Genomic DNA, 10,676 nt, shown 5'->3' on the forward strand with positions numbered 1-10,676 from the left:
CTTTTTTAAAATCGACTGTCACCAGGTGCATTGTTTTGGGTCATCCGACATACTTGTTTACAGGTACAGTCGGCTTCGTTTGGCGAGATCACTGACAAATTTAGAAGCACGTGTTAACCCCAGTGTAGGATCGTCCCTTCCTTTTCTTAAACCCTGCAAAATTTCGGTAGTTGTTGAACTTCGTTTTGAAATCGAAAGATTGCATGTAACGGTGTTCAATAACTGTTCAAGACAGGGCCGGGAAATTATACGTTATCCATGAACTAGCAGTATATCTGATCTGTAAACAGTGGGGAAAACTTTACAACGAAGCCGAGTCGCTGCTAAAGCATTATCGCTACTACCTGGATATTGAAAGACTGTAGATCTTAAGTATCCTGGCTACAGTTCAAAGGAACCCTACTACTAACCTGTGATAACTTTAATTCATGACTTACCTGTGACCGGGTGACATGTTGACAAACAGTGAGGAGTACGCAACCAAATTCATACGTTCCTAATAATATGATATTTGTATAATTGTCAGTAGCCGATATCAGAAGGTGTCAAATATGGTGGCTGATTTCTGCCATTTCGTTGTTTCGTTCTGGCGCCCCGACAGAACGATAATCTTCGTCTTTTCGCCCCGATAATTAGCGTTATGGCGCCGCGCCATAACGAAAAGACGCCACAACTCAACGCGAAATAACGAAAACGTGAAGCCGCTAATCAGCGGGGCGAGTTAATTCGCCCCGCTAATTAGCGTCTTTTCGCCCGCCATAACGCTGTTTATCGTTTTTGGGGCCCCCGATAACAGCGTCTTTTCGCCCCGACAAGACGATAATTATCGTCTTTTCGCCCCGCTGTTTATCGTTATGGCGCCCCGCTAATCATCGTCTTTTCGCCCCGCCATAACGCTGTTATCGTTATGGCGCCCCGCTAATCATCGTCTTTTCGCCCCGCCATAACGCTGTTTATCGTTATGGCGCCCCGCTAAACATCGTCTTTTCGCCCCGCCATAACGCTGTTTATCGTTATGGCTCCCCGCTAATCATCGTCTTTTCGCCTCGCATTCGCTGTTTATCGTTATGGCGCCCCGCTAAACATCGTCTTTTCGCCCCGCCATAACGCTGTTTATCGTTATGGCGCCCCGCTAAACATCGTCTTTTCGCCCCGCCATAACGCTGTTTAGTTAGGGCTCCCCGTTTTCATGGGGTCTTTTCGCCTCCCCAAACGGGGGTTATCGTTAGGGGCCCCGCAAAAACCTCGTTTTTTTCGCCCGCCATAACGTGTTATCTTTATGGCGCCCCGCAAAAACATGTTTTTTGGCCCCTTCCGGTAGCACGTTTAGCCTATGCGGCTTTTTGGGTGTATTAACAGGTTCGAGATAGGAAGGGAAAGGTACGTATCAGAGTTTGTGTTTTTATAGCATAAAATCATACTTTAAAAATTTTTTGTTTTTATGGAATCCCTTCCATGTGTTTTTGGGTGTAAAATTATTAGTTTTTTAAATGGTGTAGATAAAATAAAAAATGGGGGATAAATAGAAGTGAATCAAAAAATCTCAACAAGAAAAAAAGGGTTACTCAGAAATTTAATTTTTTCTTCTTTCTTTTTTCCAAATTTTTATATATGCATATCAAAGGGGAAACCCGAAAACCCCAATTTTTTACAGAAAAACCCCCCATTAAATTTTCAAATAAGTTAATACCGACCCCAAAAGGGAAAAACATAATCCAAATTTAAAAACGTTTGAAAACAAAAGGAAACCAATAATTAAAAATTTTAAATATAGATTTGAAAGGAGGACCCATGAAAAAAAAAATCAGGGAATAAAACCCATTTTTTTGGGGAAAGCCATGGGGGCCCAAGTATTTAAAGGGTTTTGTTTTGCCCAAATATCCCTCAATTTCGGGGTCATTAATTCGAGAACCATTGGGATTTTTTTTAAAAGGGACATGTCGCAGGTGGGTTTTTTGGGGGGGGTTACTCCGATTTTTTCCTACACTTAAAAATCGGAAAATTAAAAACCCCTGGTTTAAAGGACCGAAAACCCAAAAAAAAACCCAAAACCCAAGTGAAACCTTTGGGTTGTTTCCCCAAGCTTGTCTACAAAAAAAAACACTGTATGTGCTTTGTCGCGTGTCGTCATGACCCGGTTTCTTTTAATTTTACAGTTTGGTTTTTTTTTTTTTTATTTATTTTTTGCTACTAGTCATAAAAATACCTTTCCCTTTAAATCGTTGTAGTTTTAAAAGATGAATCGATTTAAAGAAAGGCCGGATGGGGAGAAAATACCCCCCAAAATGTGCCCCGTAATTTAATGAAAAAATGAATAAAAAGGAAAATAAGATTGGCCCATTTGCTTTTTTCCCCCTTTCCTAGAAGAAAAAAGCAGGGACAAAAAAGAAAAAAAACCTCCGGGAAAGCTCTTAGTGATATCTCGGACTGGTGCGTGACCGCGGGTTTTCCCCCTTTGGCCATACAAAAAATATAGGGCCGGGAAAAAGGCATACAACCCTTTTTGGGAAGAATGAAAAAAAATTTTAAAAGTAAAATTTCTTTTATTGTAGATCCCAAAAAAATTAGTATTGATAACTTTAAAAACTCTTTTTTGGGTTACTTTTTTTAAAGGGTTTGGAGCTTTTTTTGAAATTATACAAAAATTTGCAGGGTTAACTTTTAAAACCCTATTAATTTTGCTTACCCCAAAAGATTTTTTCTTATACCTTTGGTTCCACGGGCAACCACGACTACAACGAACTTTTTTTTACACAGCGTAAAAATTTTTTGTTATAAGGTTTACTTTTTTAAAACTAAGCAAGTTATTTGGTAAATTGGGATTATCTAAAATAGGGTTTAAACCCACTCATTTACTAAAAGTCCAAATTAAAAACTTTTTTTAAAATTTCAGTACTTTAACCCACTGAAATATCACTTTGGGAAAAACTTTCGTCAAAGGTAACATTTATCAAAAATGTATCTTTAAAAATAAGATATCCCCATCAAAACCCGAAAACATTTTTGTTTTGTTTTTTTCTAAATTAGTAAATCAAAAAAAAGAAAAAACTTTCGTCGTCTTTTTTATACCAGTATTGGCTTTGACAGCATAGTTTTAAAAAGCCGTTTTCAAATTTTTGTTTCAGTTATAAAAAAATAAAAGTAGGGTTACAGGTTTGCCAATTCCAAAGGGGGGGACTCATCAGATTTGGGGGGTTTGGCTTGATGAAGTCATGCTCGCCCCGGGATGATTCATGACTTTTTTTGAAAAACGGGGGAAAAAACCCAATATCTTTTAAAAAACCTCAAGCAAAATGTACAAGGTTCAGTTAGTTTTGAGGGCTCAAAAAAAACGGGGCCTTGAAACCCAAGGCAAGTCTGTCTTGAAGTTCCTGGCTGACGGGAAGGTATTTATTTAAGAACGTGAAAACGGGTTTAGAAATCATAAAAAATATACTCCACAATAAATTTTCCCAAACTTATAAAAAACCCGGAAAAAACTAGAAAACACGACTTATAAAACCCACGTTTAAAGCGGGCATAGAGTTTTATATTGTCGGGGTAAAACCCTCAATTTTTATTTGGGTGGGTTTGGCTTATTTGGGCATTTACTTTTAAAAAAGGCGTGTCTTAAACAAATTCATATCTGAAAAAATCCCCTGCCCGGATTTTTAAATATCATACGCATTAAAAAAATTTTTTGTAAATAGTGAGTTTTAAAAGGGAAGGGGAAACCTTGCATTTTTTCGTATGCTAGCCCCACAGTTAAATTTTTCATTGTGTTTTTTATATGGGGAGGGGCCACTGGCGTTGGGGTTGGGGGAAACCGACGGGCCCTTTTGGGAAGGGGGGCCTCCACTGGTACCCCTTATGATTCCCTAAAAAGCAAAAAAAAAGGGTTGGGAATTTATCAACATTTCCCCACCCATACACATGGGGCTAGTTTTTGGTGAAATTGGGGGGGGTATCGAAATTCCAGAGGGTTTTTTGGCAAGGACAGGTAAAAAGCTTTTTCAGTGGTGGGGGCGGTTTCCATTTGCTTTAGACTTTGAGATAAAAAGAGATTTTGGTGCAGTGTTTTTTCTGAAAAAATATGAAAATTAAGCTTACAAAAAATAGAAATTTTTGTTTTTAAAAGGATGGTTCTTTTGGGTTGGGGTATTCAATCGCCATTCGTCCGTGACCCGGGGTCGTCCGTCCTTCCGAAAAACAATTCTTTTTTATCAAAAATTTGGTAAACCCTTGAAATTAAAAACCCCAGGGAATATGTTTTCCCTGATTTGTTTTTGTTTTTTAAAAAGGTTGGGGGTCCAGGGCCTTATAAGAAAGGCAAAACTTTGATTGTTTTTTAAAATGATATCCCAGTACCTGTTGTTTTTTAGGGTTTAAAAAATGCTTATATTTTAAAGGTTTTTTGTTTTCCCAAAGGGGAAAATATGGGGGAAAGGACTGGGGAATTTCCATTCGCCGGGCCGCCCAAATTTTGGGGTTTTCCCTTTATGCCTATAGATAATAACAAGGATGTAGCATGGTTATCTTAAATTGAAAATTGAATGTAGCCATTTGAAAATTTTGCAAATACTATGGGGCCAGGGGTTGGGAAAAAAGGGAATTGTTTGCAAGCTTTTAAATCCTAAATTGTAAACCCTTTTTAAAAATTTTTTTAAAATTATCATTTTTTCCCTTTTTTATCTTTTTTAAGATTTTATATATTAGTAAATTTTTAATTGATGGTCCCCCCCCTATAAAATTTTTGCCCCAATCTATTGTTTTAAAACCCCAAATTTTCAGGTTTAAAATTTTGCAGTTCTTTTTTTTCATTGATTAAGATAAGTAATGTTTTTATGTAGAAAAACCCCCCAACGAGTGGATTCATTTTTTTAAAGGTAAAGGAAAATGGTACGTTTTTCATGTGCAATAATACCAATAAAATTTCATATAAAAAGAACTTTTGTTAAAAGATAGAAAAAATAAACAGAAAAAAAAGATAATAAAAAGGGTTTTTCAAAAAATTATTAAAAAAAATTCTTTTGAGCTTTTTAAAGGGTTACGTTTAACCCGGAAAAACATATTTTAAAATTTTGGGACAATTTACATTACTTTCCAGTCGTTAACACCCTTTTTTTGACGATAATGTTATTAATGTAGTACGTACCGATTTAACTTTTTTTGAAAAAAAATAGCAAAAGGGGAATAATTGAAACTGCTAAAAAAGGTTTTTGATAAGATTATAAGGAAACTTCCTTTCGAAAATCCCTATTTTTCCCAAAAAAATGTGCCCAAAATATAATAGCTTTCGATCAAAACAAATTTGTATAAAATTCAGCAAACATTTCTAACAGGGTGAAACTATTTTTTTTTTTGTACACTTTTAAAGGAAAAGCCGTCTTTCCCTACCCTAAAGTACTTTACGGAAAATAAAAATAAAATGAAATTTAAAAAAAAGGGGAGACTAGAGTGAAGGGTACTAGAGCAAAATGTTTCCTTTTTTTGAATAAAAACCCAAAAATGAAAAAATAAAAACGGGGTTTAAAACGGAAGTTTGTCGTAAACCCCAAAAAATTTGGGTTTGTGTTTTTCGCATCAAGGGAAAAAAGCGAAGAAAAACCCAATTTTAAAATTTATCAAATTTTTAACGCCACTCCATTTTACTTTGAATTTTGGACCTCATTACAGAAAAAAACCCCCCACCTTTCGAAAAATGGCGAACGAAATGTTCAAATATAAAGGGGCATACCACAAAAAAGAAAATGCTTTAACAATCCTACATTGGGGAGAATTTATGGGCCCCCAGGGTTTAAAAAGGTTTTTAAACGCAATAATAAATCGGGCTCCTTTAAAATTTTCCCGAAGAATTTTATCACCCCAAAAATTTTTTAAAATTTTATTTTTAGGGTTTGAGCATTTTTGGTTTTTGGAATAAGGCATTTTTTCAATCATTGCCTGATGCCAGGTTTGGTTTTTAAAATTTTTTGCCCAAAAATTTTATTACTTTTTTTGCATGTGGGAAAAAAGGAGGGGGGAAACAGGGGTTTTTTTAAAAATTTTAAAAAAAAATAAAATCAAACATCTTTTAAAGCGGGGGAAATATTTTGAAACAAAAAAACATTTAAGGGAATAGATTTTTCCCAGCAAGGAAGGGAGTTGTTTTTTTTTACCAAGGTTTAATTTGGGTATCCCAAAGGGAATTTCGTATTTTTTAAAGGGAAATGTAAATTTATGGAAAAGACAAAAATGTTGGGGAACCCCCGAGTTTGGCTAATTGAATTTGAACGGAAAAATTTGGCCCTTCCCAAAAACCCTTTTTTTCTCTTTATTGGATTATGTAAATTTTCCCTTTTTAGCTTTTGGGGTAGACCCCGTTGGAGACCGGCCCTCCCCTTTTTCTTTTCAGGATTGTGTGGTTCCGGTTTCCCCCTTTCCCTTGAACCCCCCCCCCCATTTCCCCCCGCCTTTCCAATTGGGGTTTTCCCTTAAAGGGCCCTTCCCCAACAATCCCCCGAAATCCCCCCTTCCCCAAAATTCCCCCCCCCAGGGGCCTCGGTTCCCTTTTCCCCCCTCCTTCATTTTCTCCTTCCCCCCCTTCCCCCTTTCCCGGGCCACCCCCCCCCCCGGAAATTTTAAATTTGTTTAACCCCTTTTAAAACAGATTTTAAAAATTTTTCCCTCCCCCCCCTTTTTCCCCCCCCAAAGGGTTCCCAAACCCCCCCCCCGACCACCCCCCCCCCCCCCAACCCCCAAACCAAAGAAAAACCCCCAAAAGGAAATTAAAAAAACCCCCAAACCCCTAAAAACCCCCACCCCAAAAAATAAAATTTAAACCCCTTTCCCTTTTTTTGGTTTTTTTTACTACCGGCCCCTTGGCCATTTTTCCCCCCCTTTCCCCGGGCCCCTTTAAAATTTCCAAAAAACGTTTAAATGCCCCAAGGGATTTTGTTTTTTTATTAAGGGAACCAAATTCGGTTTCTTTTTCATTTTGCCCCCCCTTTTGTGACCAAACCAACCAAAAAAAGGCCGGATCTTTTTTTTTAAAAATTTTTTGGCCCCGTTTTTCGTGGTTGGAAAAAGGGGACCCTTTCAATTTCCCAAAGGGGGAGGGTTTTTTTAAAATTTTTTTGGAAAAATTTAAAAAATTTGGGGGCCGTTTTTTTTTTTTTTTTTAAAAGAAAAAATTAAAGGACTTTTTTTTGGGGGGAATGGCTTTGGAGGGGATTTCCAAAAAACCGGGGGGTTTTAGGGAGAAAAAAGGGGGGGAAACCTTTAAGGTTTGGGTTGGTGAATGTAAAAAAATTTTTTCCCTTTTCAACCCCCGGATTGCATTCACCTTGACTATAAATACAATCTACCAATCATTTAATTGTTAAATAGCATGGTGACATTAAAATCACTTTGTGCATACCGTCAAAACACGTGTGATGGTCGCTCGAATGTCGTTGTAAACAGACACGACTATTTCGAAAAAAGAAACGAAATTGGAAGTTTGTACCTATAATTTCATTAATACTTACATATGTGAAGCTGATATGAAAGAAAACTAGACTTTTTCCCAATATTGTTTTAATCAAGAAACTTAATCTACCGCTACGTACAATGTATATTGACCTCGACCTCAAAATAATATCGCACATATTCCATACCTATTTACATACTGTACTTCAGATAGAAATGAAAAATAAGCTTTAATGTGAAAAAAATACCCGCATATTGCACGGTGAATGGCAAAACCAAATCGTTTCAGTTTGTCATAGCCATCGACATGTATAAGGTAATTCGGCCCTTCGGTGCATCTGTCTGCTACGAACACTGTCCGGGTCCAGTTCGCGCTGAAGAGTCAACACATTGCTCCTGAAGTGAAAAAAGCAAGCCAACTCAACATTTAGTCAAGTAGTGTTCAATGTTAATCACGTATTTCATCGAATTAAACATCTCTATTGTACATGAAATGTCTGATATATTTAACATGTTATTTCATTTGCAATCTCTCTCTCAGCATGATTCAACTAAGGTATAATGCAGAATTTCAAGGTCAAGATGGCGACGATATATCACTTGGATAATGGCATTTTGATCCATTTGATCCGTTTCAGTGCCTTTATGTTTTTCATATATTTCAAGGTCACTGTGTAGTGTTAAAAATGTAAATTTTCACGCCAAAGTTAGGGATGTTTCAGCTTCTTTAATATTTCACAAACATACTTGATATTTAACATCAATTGCGGTATTGTATAATAACTACCAAATGTATATCTGTGCATTGACCTTGGTCTTAATTCAAGTGCACATGCTTCGAATATGCTGAAGCATTTATATAACTTTCCCTATAACCAAAAGGCACAAACACTTCATATTGGGATCGATACTGGTAAATAAAGTTTTAGTCACTTTATTACAATTTATAGACGACGTCAATCGAAATGAAACAGGGATATCGCGTATGAGTATTAACTATAAATTTTTAAATGACGAGTACACGTATACCGGATACACATGTCACCTACATACACGTATACCGGATACACAAGTCACCTACATACACGTATACCGGATACACATGTCACCTACATATACGTATACCGGGTACACATGTCACACACATACACGTATACCGGATACACATGTCACATACACGTATACAGGGTACACATGTCACCTACATACACGTATACCGGGTACACATGTCACATACATACATGTATACCGGGTACACATGTCACCTACACGTATACTGGGTACACATGTCACCTACACGTATACCAGGTACACATGTCACCTACATATATTTATTACATTTTTACTAGTGAAATATCAAAAATTATTCATTCTATAAAAGTGATATTTGAAAAATATCATATTTAGTGAAAAATATCACTTTTGCTGATTTGACCAATCAAATTAATGATTAGAAAATACCAAAATAATTGACCAATCAGAAAGCCCGACATATATGTCAGCACCTGAACAGGGAGAACTACTTTTTTTGTATGCAAACTTTCGCTGTAGGCCTAGTTAGCATACGGGGTAGGTTTTTCGTTTTCGTTGATAAAACATGTTATAAACAGAATATCTAACAGTGTCTTCAGTAATACCAAATATATTTCACTCGTGTGGCTAATATTTTGATATTTTTCACCCGTGCTGCGCACTCGTGAAAAATATCAAAATATTAGCCCCACTCGTGAAATATATTTGGTATTACTGAAGACACTGTTAGATATCCTCTATATCATTGCTGACCCTTTTCATGGATATATGTGTGTGTACATAGTTTTAAGTGATGCAAATATCCATACTGTGAAGCCTTGTTTGCTTATTTTTTTTAAATAGAAACTCGATCAGCAATACATACGACATATGCGAATGGCGGAAAATTGGTTGCTCATCACAAATGGCCGCAATTATTGTTTTTTTTATTAACGAATATGCGACAAATGCGATAACAATTATAAATGCATCTGCGTTTTATACATTCCTATCAGGGCTTCATTATAAATCATACTGGAATAACTTATCCGAAGTGAGTATATGAACTGAATAAAATGACACTTTTCACCATGTATGTATTTTACCAAATAAGGAGGATACACTTACCTGTATAGCTTGAACTACTTCATCCGTTACCGCATGCTGACGACGAAGACCTAGTGATCTGAGTACCGATATCGTTGTCTACAGCTGAAATAACAGTTTATAATTAATATTACATAAATATAAACGTGGCTTTGTAAACTCACTATATATAACATGCAATGCTTTTTCTCGCAAACATGTCTTCTCAACTTTCATTCAAAATACATTAAAGATATAACATCCTCATAAAGAGGGAATCAATGATGTGGTAAAAAAACAAATATTTAAAGCGTTGTCCAAATAGTCTGAAAAACAAACATACAAACCTTATAGATACGTGATGTTGGTAGAAGAGAATAAGAATAATATCGGAGTACGTGTAGCCAGCAAAATGATATTCTCTAATTAGATCCTGTTCTGACAATGTTTAAGGAAAATTATCAGAAATTGTATTTAACAACATGTTACACATTTTTACTGAATATAAATTATGATTTCAAAATGTAAAATTGAAAAAGCAACTTAACCGTATATTCGAACATATAGATAACAGCACAAGTGAACATAAGCGGTACAATGTGTACCAAACCATTTTAAAACTCACCTAAAAGGTTATTAAAGCTAAATAAAAGGATACTAGTGGTATTGTCTCCGTTCAAAAGGCTGGTGTAACTGCTTTGCTCCGCCATCTTCTATGAAAGATTGCTCAGCGCATGACTAGTCGGAAGGCGCCATAACGATAAACAGCGTTATGGCGAGGCGAAAAGACGATGTTTAGCGGGGCGCCATAACGATAAACAGCGTTATGGCGGGGCGAAAAGACGATGTTTAGCGGGGCGCCATAACGATAAACAGCGTGATGGCGGGGCGAAAAGACGATGATTAGCGGGGCGCCATAACGATAAACAGCGTTATGGCGGGGCGAAAAGACGATGTTTAGCGGGGCGCCATAACGATAAACAGCGTTATGGCGGGGCGAAAAGACGATGATTAGCGGGGAGCCATAACGATAAACAGCGTTATGGCGGGGCGAAAAAGACGATGATTAGCGGGGCGCCATAACGATAAACAGCGTTATGGCGGGGCGAAAAGACGATGATTAGCGGGGCGCCATAACGATAAACAGCGTT

The 10,676-nt window shown here is 36.9% G+C and overlaps 1 long non-coding RNA gene across 1 annotated transcript; it reads right to left on the reverse strand.

Annotated features, from left to right (window-relative positions):
* Window positions 1–7,421: 7,421 nt before the first annotated feature.
* LOC117339960 lies at window positions 7,422–10,321 on the reverse strand. The gene is made up of 3 exons (XR_004535346.1): window positions 10,184–10,321; window positions 9,568–9,963; window positions 7,422–7,824 (listed from the first exon to the last, which is right to left on the reverse strand). It is a non-coding gene; the product is annotated as an uncharacterized LOC117339960 (long non-coding RNA).
* Window positions 10,322–10,676: the final 355 nt, after the last annotated feature.

This window comes from Pecten maximus, chromosome 12 (genome assembly GCF_902652985.1).
Source record: "Pecten maximus chromosome 12, xPecMax1.1, whole genome shotgun sequence".
NCBI lineage: Eukaryota > Metazoa > Mollusca > Bivalvia > Pectinida > Pectinidae > Pecten > Pecten maximus.